Consider the following 9,146-nt stretch of genomic DNA (forward strand, 5'->3'; position numbering starts at 1 on the left):
CTTTCCGAGGTAACAATAATTTCGGCATTAACACCTAGTTTTATCGTTCATAAATATGTATAAACATGATTTTGAATTCATTTATTTGAAAATTTTTAAAATTTTCACAAAATTTGGCAAATAAACCAAGTGCAAACCCGAGAGAATTTATAACCCTTCCCCACACTTGGGATCATGCAATGCCCTCATTTGCATGAAATCAGACTATAATTATAAATTCACGAGGGTGATAAGTGTATAAAAGTGATTAAAAATACCCAGTTTGTAATTTCATAGCTCGTCGAATGATAGATGGCGCGTCTCATCGTTCATTCCTTCTTGTTTTATCACACATGTTTTTCTTCAAAAACGGTTGCTTTTCTGAACTGTTTGCTAATTTTTGAAAATGCGTCTTTTACCCTAATCGTGCATTTTTATTAACGAGTTATGCACTAACCCGAACCCCTAATTTAACGTTAAGTGGGGTTAGACTTCCCCACACTTAGCTGACGACATGTGAATTCGGTAGAATAAGTTTCACGAATTAAAATAGTGAGCCACTTATTTACATTTCGGGTGGTGTATAATATATCAATGGGTTTAATGTTTAGAACCACCCGATCGTCACTACTTAATTCTTTTTTAAGTGTAGCTTTTAGTAAATGGATATGTCTCTTTTCTGGTTCTTGATCAAATGGATCGGTATACACCGACATACATATTTCTATAGGGTGGACAATTCCTAACATTTCATTCCGTTTATTCTCTGGATCAAAGTTTTCACCTCTATTACCCAATTGGGTGAAATCTGAGGTGTAATTATCTATTACAGTTCGTAGTTCATCTTCGGTAGATGACTCGTCTATTGAGAATATTGGGTTGGAAGGTTGTGGAATGGTGAATTTCGGGATCGAAGCAAATTCTTCTTCACTAATGGTACTTATCGGTCCCACCATTTTGGTCTCGGGGGTAAAATTTTTAACGTTATCGTTTTTCCAAGAGTACCAATTTGTCACCCTTACTTCTTCTTCTTCATCCATTGATGGATTGTTGATTTCGTCGGTAGAGGCTAATGTGTCGATATGTTGTGAAATTGGTAAAGCTGAATAAAAAGTATCATCGGGATAATTGGTGATTTCGGAGCTCTCGAATTCATCAAAATTCAATGATATGAGATTTTCTTGCACACGACTTCTCAGATCAACAGGTGTGTAATCTGATAGAGTTTCAGCTTACCAATTTACAAACTCTCTCATTTGTTCATTTTGAGCATCAAGTTCTTCGAGTTTGATTTTCATATAATCTAAAGAATTTTCAGGCACATAATTTTCCTCGTCTTCTGGTTGTTGAGTTTGGATATATTCTTGGAAATAATCCCAATTTGAATTGTATTCCTCATAATCATTCCATTCAGGTTCTATGGGTGCATAATTTTTCATAGGAACGTAATAATAACATTCCCATGTTGAGTGATAATCTCCACAGATTTCACAACCAGTTATTGTTTCGTCATTCGTGATCAAAGATTGACCGAACGAATTGTCATCAACACCCGTTTGAGAGTATTGATTAAATTGATTTCGGATGTCATAAAGAGTTTCCAAAATATCCTCGAGATTTTCCATAATGCGCTTATAACCAAATTTTAGCTATAATGTGGTGCGTTTACTTAATTATCCTATTAGTTATAAAAATAAAAATTATATAAGTTATCAAATTAATAGACTTTTCTGCTTTTACCCACGTTTCGAATAGCCAATAGATGCAGCAGGGAGCCAGAACCCTTTAAATCGGAAGCTCACAACTCAGCCACTAACAAATCCAACTATTACTACGAAGCAGAAAATTTGGATGTCTATCAATTTAATCACTTAAAATAATTTTTCGTTGAAATTTAAAGAAATTTTAGAGAAGAAATAGAAAAATTCTATGTCCTAAAAACTATAGTGTCGAGATATAAGAAAGAAAAAGAGTGCGCGTCGAAAAACGTCGAAAAATAAAAAGGCGAAAAATAATTAGGCGTCGCAAAATAAAAATAAGAAAGTAGCGCGTCGTAACTTAAAAGGCACTAAAATTTAAGAATTAAAAGTTGCGTCTAAAAATATTAAAGCTTAAAAGAAAAACTATATCCCAAATGACAATAACTTAAAAAGGAACTAAAAACTAAAAACGGTGTCGCAAAATTCTAAAGCACCTAAATCTTAGTCTAAAGAAAAAGCACTTAAGGGATTTTACGCCAAAGCCTAAAAATCTAGAAGTAAAAATAACTATGGCAAAAACTATATTTAAAACTAAATATGAACGAAAAATACAAAAATTACGCTAAAACGAATAAAAAGATACAAAATATAAAAAATATACTAAAAGTTGTAAAAAGTACAATTTTTATAAAAATATTATTTTTAGATTATTAGTATATAAAAATATTAATATATATAATTTATAATAATAAATAAACTAAAAATTAAAAGTTATTTTTAAAACTAAATACAAATATATTAATTAATAAGAACCCTAATTAGGTTAAATATTAATAATAATAAATAATAAAACCCTAATCCGTATTAAATGCTGCGTACCAGGTTTGCTGTGTAAGACAGCTCCGCGACTGCGGTTCCACATGGCAGAATGGCTCCGCGAGTGCGGATGTTTGCAGACTCAAAATGGTTCCGTTTTTTTTAATTTTATATTGTTTTTCTAAAAATATATTTATACAAATATATATAAAAATAAAAAATATAGCGTTTCGCCGAGTTCCCCGGCAGTGGCGCCAAAAACTTGATGTCGTAGCGTGGGGGTACGGAAATACTATTATTTTTTACTACGAAATACGTTACAAATTACACAAGTTTTAATTATTTATTTACATATGGGATATACCTAAACCTTGCTACAACACTATAGGCAGTGTACCTAATCGTAGAGTAGTATAGTTTTTAGTAAGTCCGGTTCGTTCCACAGGGAGATGGCTTATTTCACACTATATTTTAAATAACTATATTTGTACAAAATATATATAATAATATATAAAAAGGGGGTTTACCATTTAATGATCGGTTTGTCGATTTTAAAACTTTAGTCGTAGTTAAAACCTAATGTAAAATATTAAAAATAAATACAACTTAATTTAAAACGTAAAGTAAATAACGATAATGAAATTGCGATAAATAAAAGTGCGAGAAAATTAAAAAGTACGATAAGTAAAAGTGCAATTAAATACAATGACAATAAATAAAAGTGCGATAATTAAAAGTGCAATTAAATATGAAAATAAAAGAATTATGCTTATTTAAACTTCCGTAATCATGATGTTCGACGTGTTGATTTTAGTTTATTCCCATGGGTTAATTGTCCTTTGTCTTGGATTATTTAATATGTCCGTCTGGTTTTTGTCCATAACAGTCCATCAGTCATAAATATAAAATGCGAGTGTCCTCGTCAAATTATCCTTATACCCGAAGTCAAATATTCCAACTAATTGGGGACTTAAACTATAACAAGGTCTTAATACTTTGTTTAATAATTACACCAGGATATCGACTGCGTGTAACCCAAGGTTTTAATACTTTGTTAACAATTACACCAAGTGTCCTTGTATATAATTTCACCCCTGTTTTAATAATTCTAGTGACTATTAATTCATTCCCGTGTCCGGTTAAATGAACGATTATTCGTACATATAAATATCCCGCCCATCGTGTCCGATCGAGTGTATGTGGTTATTTATAGGTACGTCCAATTATAAATCTTCATATTAAATTAACAAACTATCATTTAGTTAAACAAATATAAAGCCCATTAATAGCCCATAGTCTAATTTCCACAAGTGTCGTTCTTTTGTCTAAACCCCAATTATGGTACAAAGCCCAATTACCCAATTTTAGTATTTTAGCCCAACATCATGATTACTTCGTCTTAAAAAGCATAATAATAACTTAAGTAGGAAACATTAATTTAAAAAGGAGAACATAGCTTACATTGATTATTTATCACGTAGTGTTACACGGACAGAGCTCCGACTTTAAAACCCGTAAAATAACCTTTGCATAACCCAAAACTAATCTAATATAAAACTACACTATACTATCTATATAATATATAATATATATATATATATATATATATATATATATATATATATATATATATATTATTACAGAGGAGTATTATTATTATTATATATTTTGAACTCGGCAGAAGCTCGTTGCATTTATAGGACATTTCTGATTTTGGCTGCTCCGCGAGTGCGGAGGTTCTATGCTTTAAAGCTCCGCGAGTGCGGAGGTCAGGAATCCAGCTCACATTTTTTTGGCCATTTGCTTGTCGACATTATATAAAAATATATATAATATATAAATAATTTATATAATTATTTAAATATTATATTATATTCTTGTGCATAGTTGACTCATAATTTTTAGTCCGTTGCGTCGGGCGTTGATTGTTGGCTCAGGTCCTGGTTCCGGATTTTCGAACGTCCTTTCGTATAATTTAATAACTTGTACTTTCCGTTCCGCAACTTGTACTCTTGTCATTTTTAGACGTTTCTTATCAATAAATTGAACCACTTGGATTGTATCTTGTACATTTGAGCTTTTTGGTCATTTGCGTCTTCAAATCATCGTTTTTGCCTTTTATCTTCGCACTTATTTAATATAAACGATTACAACTTACAATAGGACAATTACAACTAAATAATTTACATATTGGGAGGATATTGCTACTAAATATATGTTCATTTGGAGCACTATCACTTATGCCCGGACTCGAACCCGCGACCTCTAGTTCAAACCCATACCCACCTAAACCATCCAACCGTCATTGTTTTTCTGTTTTAATTACTATCTTTAACTCTTTTAACCCTTTTCAAGCAGCAACATTTAGTCATCATCACCAACCATTAAACATCATTCATCATCATGTTTTTAATTCATTGATAATGCTAAAAAAGAACATATATTTCATAGCATTATCCCTCAAGAAAGACAAGCTTTTAGTTGCAATTGTTCTATTTACAAGTAATATTCGTTTAAATAATAAAAGGGGAAGACAAAAGACAGATTCGACGAATTGAAGGCGCAAATGACCAAAAAGCTAATAAGTACAAAGTACAATCAAAGTGGTTCAATTTATTGATGAGAAACGTCTAAAAATGACAAGAGTACAAGTTGTGAAACGCAAAGTACAAGATATTAAATCGTACGAAAAGGTGTTCGAAAATCTGGAACCGAGACATGAACCAACTTTCAGCACGCGATGCAACGGACCAAAAATTACAAGTCAACTATGCACAAGAATATAATATAACATATAAATAATTATATAAAATTATATATATATATTATATTATATAATATAACGTCGACAAGAAAATGACCAAAAGTTGGTGAGCTGGAAGGCGTGCCTTCGCGATCTCGGAGTTGGAAGGCATAATTGCTTCGCGATAGCGGAGCAGTCATTTCAGAATCTGCCTATAAAAGGCCACGAAATCTGCCGAGTTCTTGACACCAAAATCTATCCTCTCTATCTCTCTGTAATATATATATATATATATATATATATATATATATAGTATAATTATAATTTTAATTTTAATTTAATAATAATGAGGGTATGTTAGCGAATGTTGTAAGGGTGTAAGTCGAAATTCTGTCCGTGTAACGCTACGCTATTATTAATCATTGTAAGTTATGTTCAACCTTTTTAAATTAATGTCTCGTAGCTAAGTTATTATTATGCTTATTTAAATTGAAGTAATCATGATGTTGGGCTAAATATTAAAGACGGGGTAATTGGGCTTTGTACCATAATTGGGGTTTGGACAAAAGAACGACACTTGTGGAAATTAAACTATGGGCTATTAATGGGCTTTATATTTGTTTAATTAAATGATAGTTTGTTAATTTAATATAAAGATTTACAATTGGACGTACCTATAAATAACCATATACACTCGATCGGACACGATGGGCGGGATATTTATAAGTACTAATAATCGTTCATTTAACCGGACACGAGAATGGATTAATAGTTAATGGACTTATTAAAACAGGGGTAAATTATATACAAGGAAAATTGGTATAATTATAGTTTAAGTCCCCAATTAGTTGGAATATTTGACTTTGGATATAAGGATAATTTGACGAGGACACTCGCACTTTATATTTATGACTGATGGACTGTTATGGACAAAAACCAGACGGACATATTGAATAATCCAGGACAAAGGACAATTAACCCATGGTAATAAACTAAAATCAACACGTCAAACATCATGATTACGGAAGTTTAAATAAGCATAATTCCTTTATTTCATATTTCATCGCACTTTTATTTACTGTCATTTTATTTAATTGCAGTTTTAATTATCGTACTTTTTAATTATCGCAATTTTATTTATCGCACTTTAATCATTGTCAATTACTTTACGCTTTAAATTAAGTTACATCTATTTTTAATATTTTACATTAGGTTTTAACTGCGACTTAAGTTTTAAAATCGACAAACCGATCATTAAACGGTAAAAACCCCCTTTTATAATAATAATACTACTTATATATATATATTTATATATTTACAAATATAGTTTTAAAAATATAGCGTTAAACTTGGCTAGATCCCTGTGGAACGAACCGGACTTACTAAAAACTACACTACTGTACAATTAGGTACACTGCCTATAAGTGTTGTAGCAAGGTTTAGGAATATCCACTCTATAAATAAATAAATAACTTGTGTAAAATTGTATCGTATTTAATAGTATTTCGTAGTAAAAATATAACTATTTCGTATACACCTCTACACACATCAAGTATTTTTGGCGCCGCTGCCGGGGAACCCTAAACGCCGAAAGCGCAACGCTATAAAAAAAAGAAGTTTTATTAAGTCGTAATCTATTTCTGTAAAAATATACGTTTTAAATATTAAAAATACAAGAAAAAGAGAAATATATCTATATTTTTAAGTTTAGTTAAATTAAAAAGTTTATATTTTTTTATTGTGAAAAAGTTATAAAAAAAAGTAATAAGTTATATTTATATTTTATATATATTAAAAACAGAAAAAAAAAAAATCCTGCACGAAATCCTGCCTACATCAGATTCTGAACCTGCATATCTCCGCGATCTCGAAGAAAACAAGGCAAAACCTACGCGATCGCGTAGCCTGCACCAACATGTCTGATCCTTAATCTGCACAAATTAGGGTTTAATTTAAAATTAATTATTATTATTAAACCTAATTAGGGTTTTTAATTAATAATTAGTTTTTAAGATTAGTTTTTAAGTAATATTGAATTTTTAAGTTTTAACTAGTTTTAATACTTTATAAAGTTAATACTTTTATAGAATACTTATTATAAAAATAATATTTTTATAAAAATTGTATTTTTACAACTTTAAGTTTTATTTTTAAAATTTCGTACCTTTTTAATCGTTTATTCGTCATATTTATATTTTTCGTTCGTAATTAGTTTTAAACTTAATATTTTTCCGTAGTATTTCTAGATCTTTAAGTTTTGCCGTAAAATTCCTTAAGTACTTTTTCTTTAGATTAAGATTTAGACGCTTTAGAATTTTACGACGTTATTTATCGCTTTAGTTTTTAATATATTTTAGTACTTTTCTAAGTTATTGTCGTTTTGGATATAGTATTTATTTTAAGCTTTAATACCTTTAGACGTACTTTTTAATTCCTTTTTAAGTTTCGACGCGCTACGTTCTTTTTATTATTTTTCAACCTTTTATTTTTCGACGTTTTTCGACGCGCTCTTTTTCTTTCTTATTTCTCGACGCTCTAGTTTTTTTTAGGACTTAGAATTTTTTCTATTTCTTCTCTAAAATTTCTTTAAATTTCGACGAAAAATTATTTTAAGTGGTTAAATTGATAGACATCCAAAATTTTCTGGTTCGTAGTAATAGTTGGATTTGTTAGTGGCGAGTTGTGGGCTTCCGATTTAAAGGGTCCTGGCTACCTGCTGCATCTATTGGCTATTCGAAACGTGGACAAAATCAGAAAAGTCTATTAATTTGATAACTTTAATGATTTTTATCTTTTATAACTAATAGGATATTCAGTGAATGCACCGAGCAAAACGTTCACCACCTTTAATACGTTCACCACCTATAACTCGATCAAGACATCTAGCCAATATTGTCGCCGTTGATTTTTCTTTAGAGTCGTCATCCAGTCGACCAAGTACTCCAATTCAAATTTCCGATAATCCATTTTTTGAACCCGACCTCACAATTGAGAATCCGGAGGATATTCAGGGACAATTCAGAGATCCTGAACCATTAATCTTTCCTCCGGAACCACCAATCATTCAAACAGAGATTGTCGAGGAACAACCCATTAAATTAGAATCATCTAGTGATTCAGATTCAGCAAATTCAATAATGGAGAATCTGGAACCTCTAAGTATGGAAGATCGAATGAGAGCTAAACACACTGGCCAAGGTCACACAATTACTCAACCAGACATTAATGCGCCAGATTATGAAATCAAAGGACAAATCCTACACATGGTAACTAATCAATGCCAATTTAGTGGTGCGCCGAAGGAAGATCCAAATGAACATCTTCGTACCTTTAATAGGATCTGTACACTATTTAAAATAAGAGAAGTGGAGGATGAACAGATATATCTCATGTTATTTCCCTGAACTTTAAAGGGAGAAGCCAAAGATTGGTTAGAATCGTTAACTGAAGGGGCGATTGATACATGGGACATTTTAGTTGAAAAATTTCTTAAACAATTATTTTCGGCATCTAAAGCCGTAAGACTTCAAGGAGAAATTGTTACGTTCACACAAAAGCCAAATGAAACTCTATATGAAGCATGGACAAGATTTGAAAAGTTGTTAAGAGGATGTCCGCAACATGGTTTAGACACTTATCAAATAGTACAAATATTCTACCAAGGATGCGACATCACTACAAGAAAAGACATCGATATAGCAGCTGGTGGTTCTATTATGAAGAAAACCGCAACTGACGCTTACAAAATTATTGATAACACTGCTTCCCACTCACATGAGTGGCACCAAGAAAAAGATATCGTTAGATCATCTAAAGCTGCTAGAGCCGATTCTAGCCATGACTTTGATTCCATTTCTGCAAAGATAGATGCTGTCGAGAGACGAATGGAAAAGATGACTAAAGATATT

At 31.2% G+C, this 9,146-nt stretch overlaps 1 non-coding gene across 1 annotated transcript; it reads right to left on the bottom strand.

Moving 5' to 3' along the window:
• Positions 1-8,759: 8,759 nt before the first annotated feature.
• On the bottom strand, positions 8,760-8,866 carry LOC139886901 (small nucleolar RNA R71). Its single transcript, XR_011772761.1, has one exon. It is a non-coding gene; the product is annotated as a small nucleolar RNA R71 (small nucleolar RNA).
• Positions 8,867-9,146: the final 280 nt, after the last annotated feature.

This window comes from Rutidosis leptorrhynchoides, chromosome 1, assembly GCF_046630445.1.
Source record: "Rutidosis leptorrhynchoides isolate AG116_Rl617_1_P2 chromosome 1, CSIRO_AGI_Rlap_v1, whole genome shotgun sequence".
Classification (NCBI taxonomy): Eukaryota; Viridiplantae; Streptophyta; class Magnoliopsida; order Asterales; family Asteraceae; genus Rutidosis; species Rutidosis leptorrhynchoides.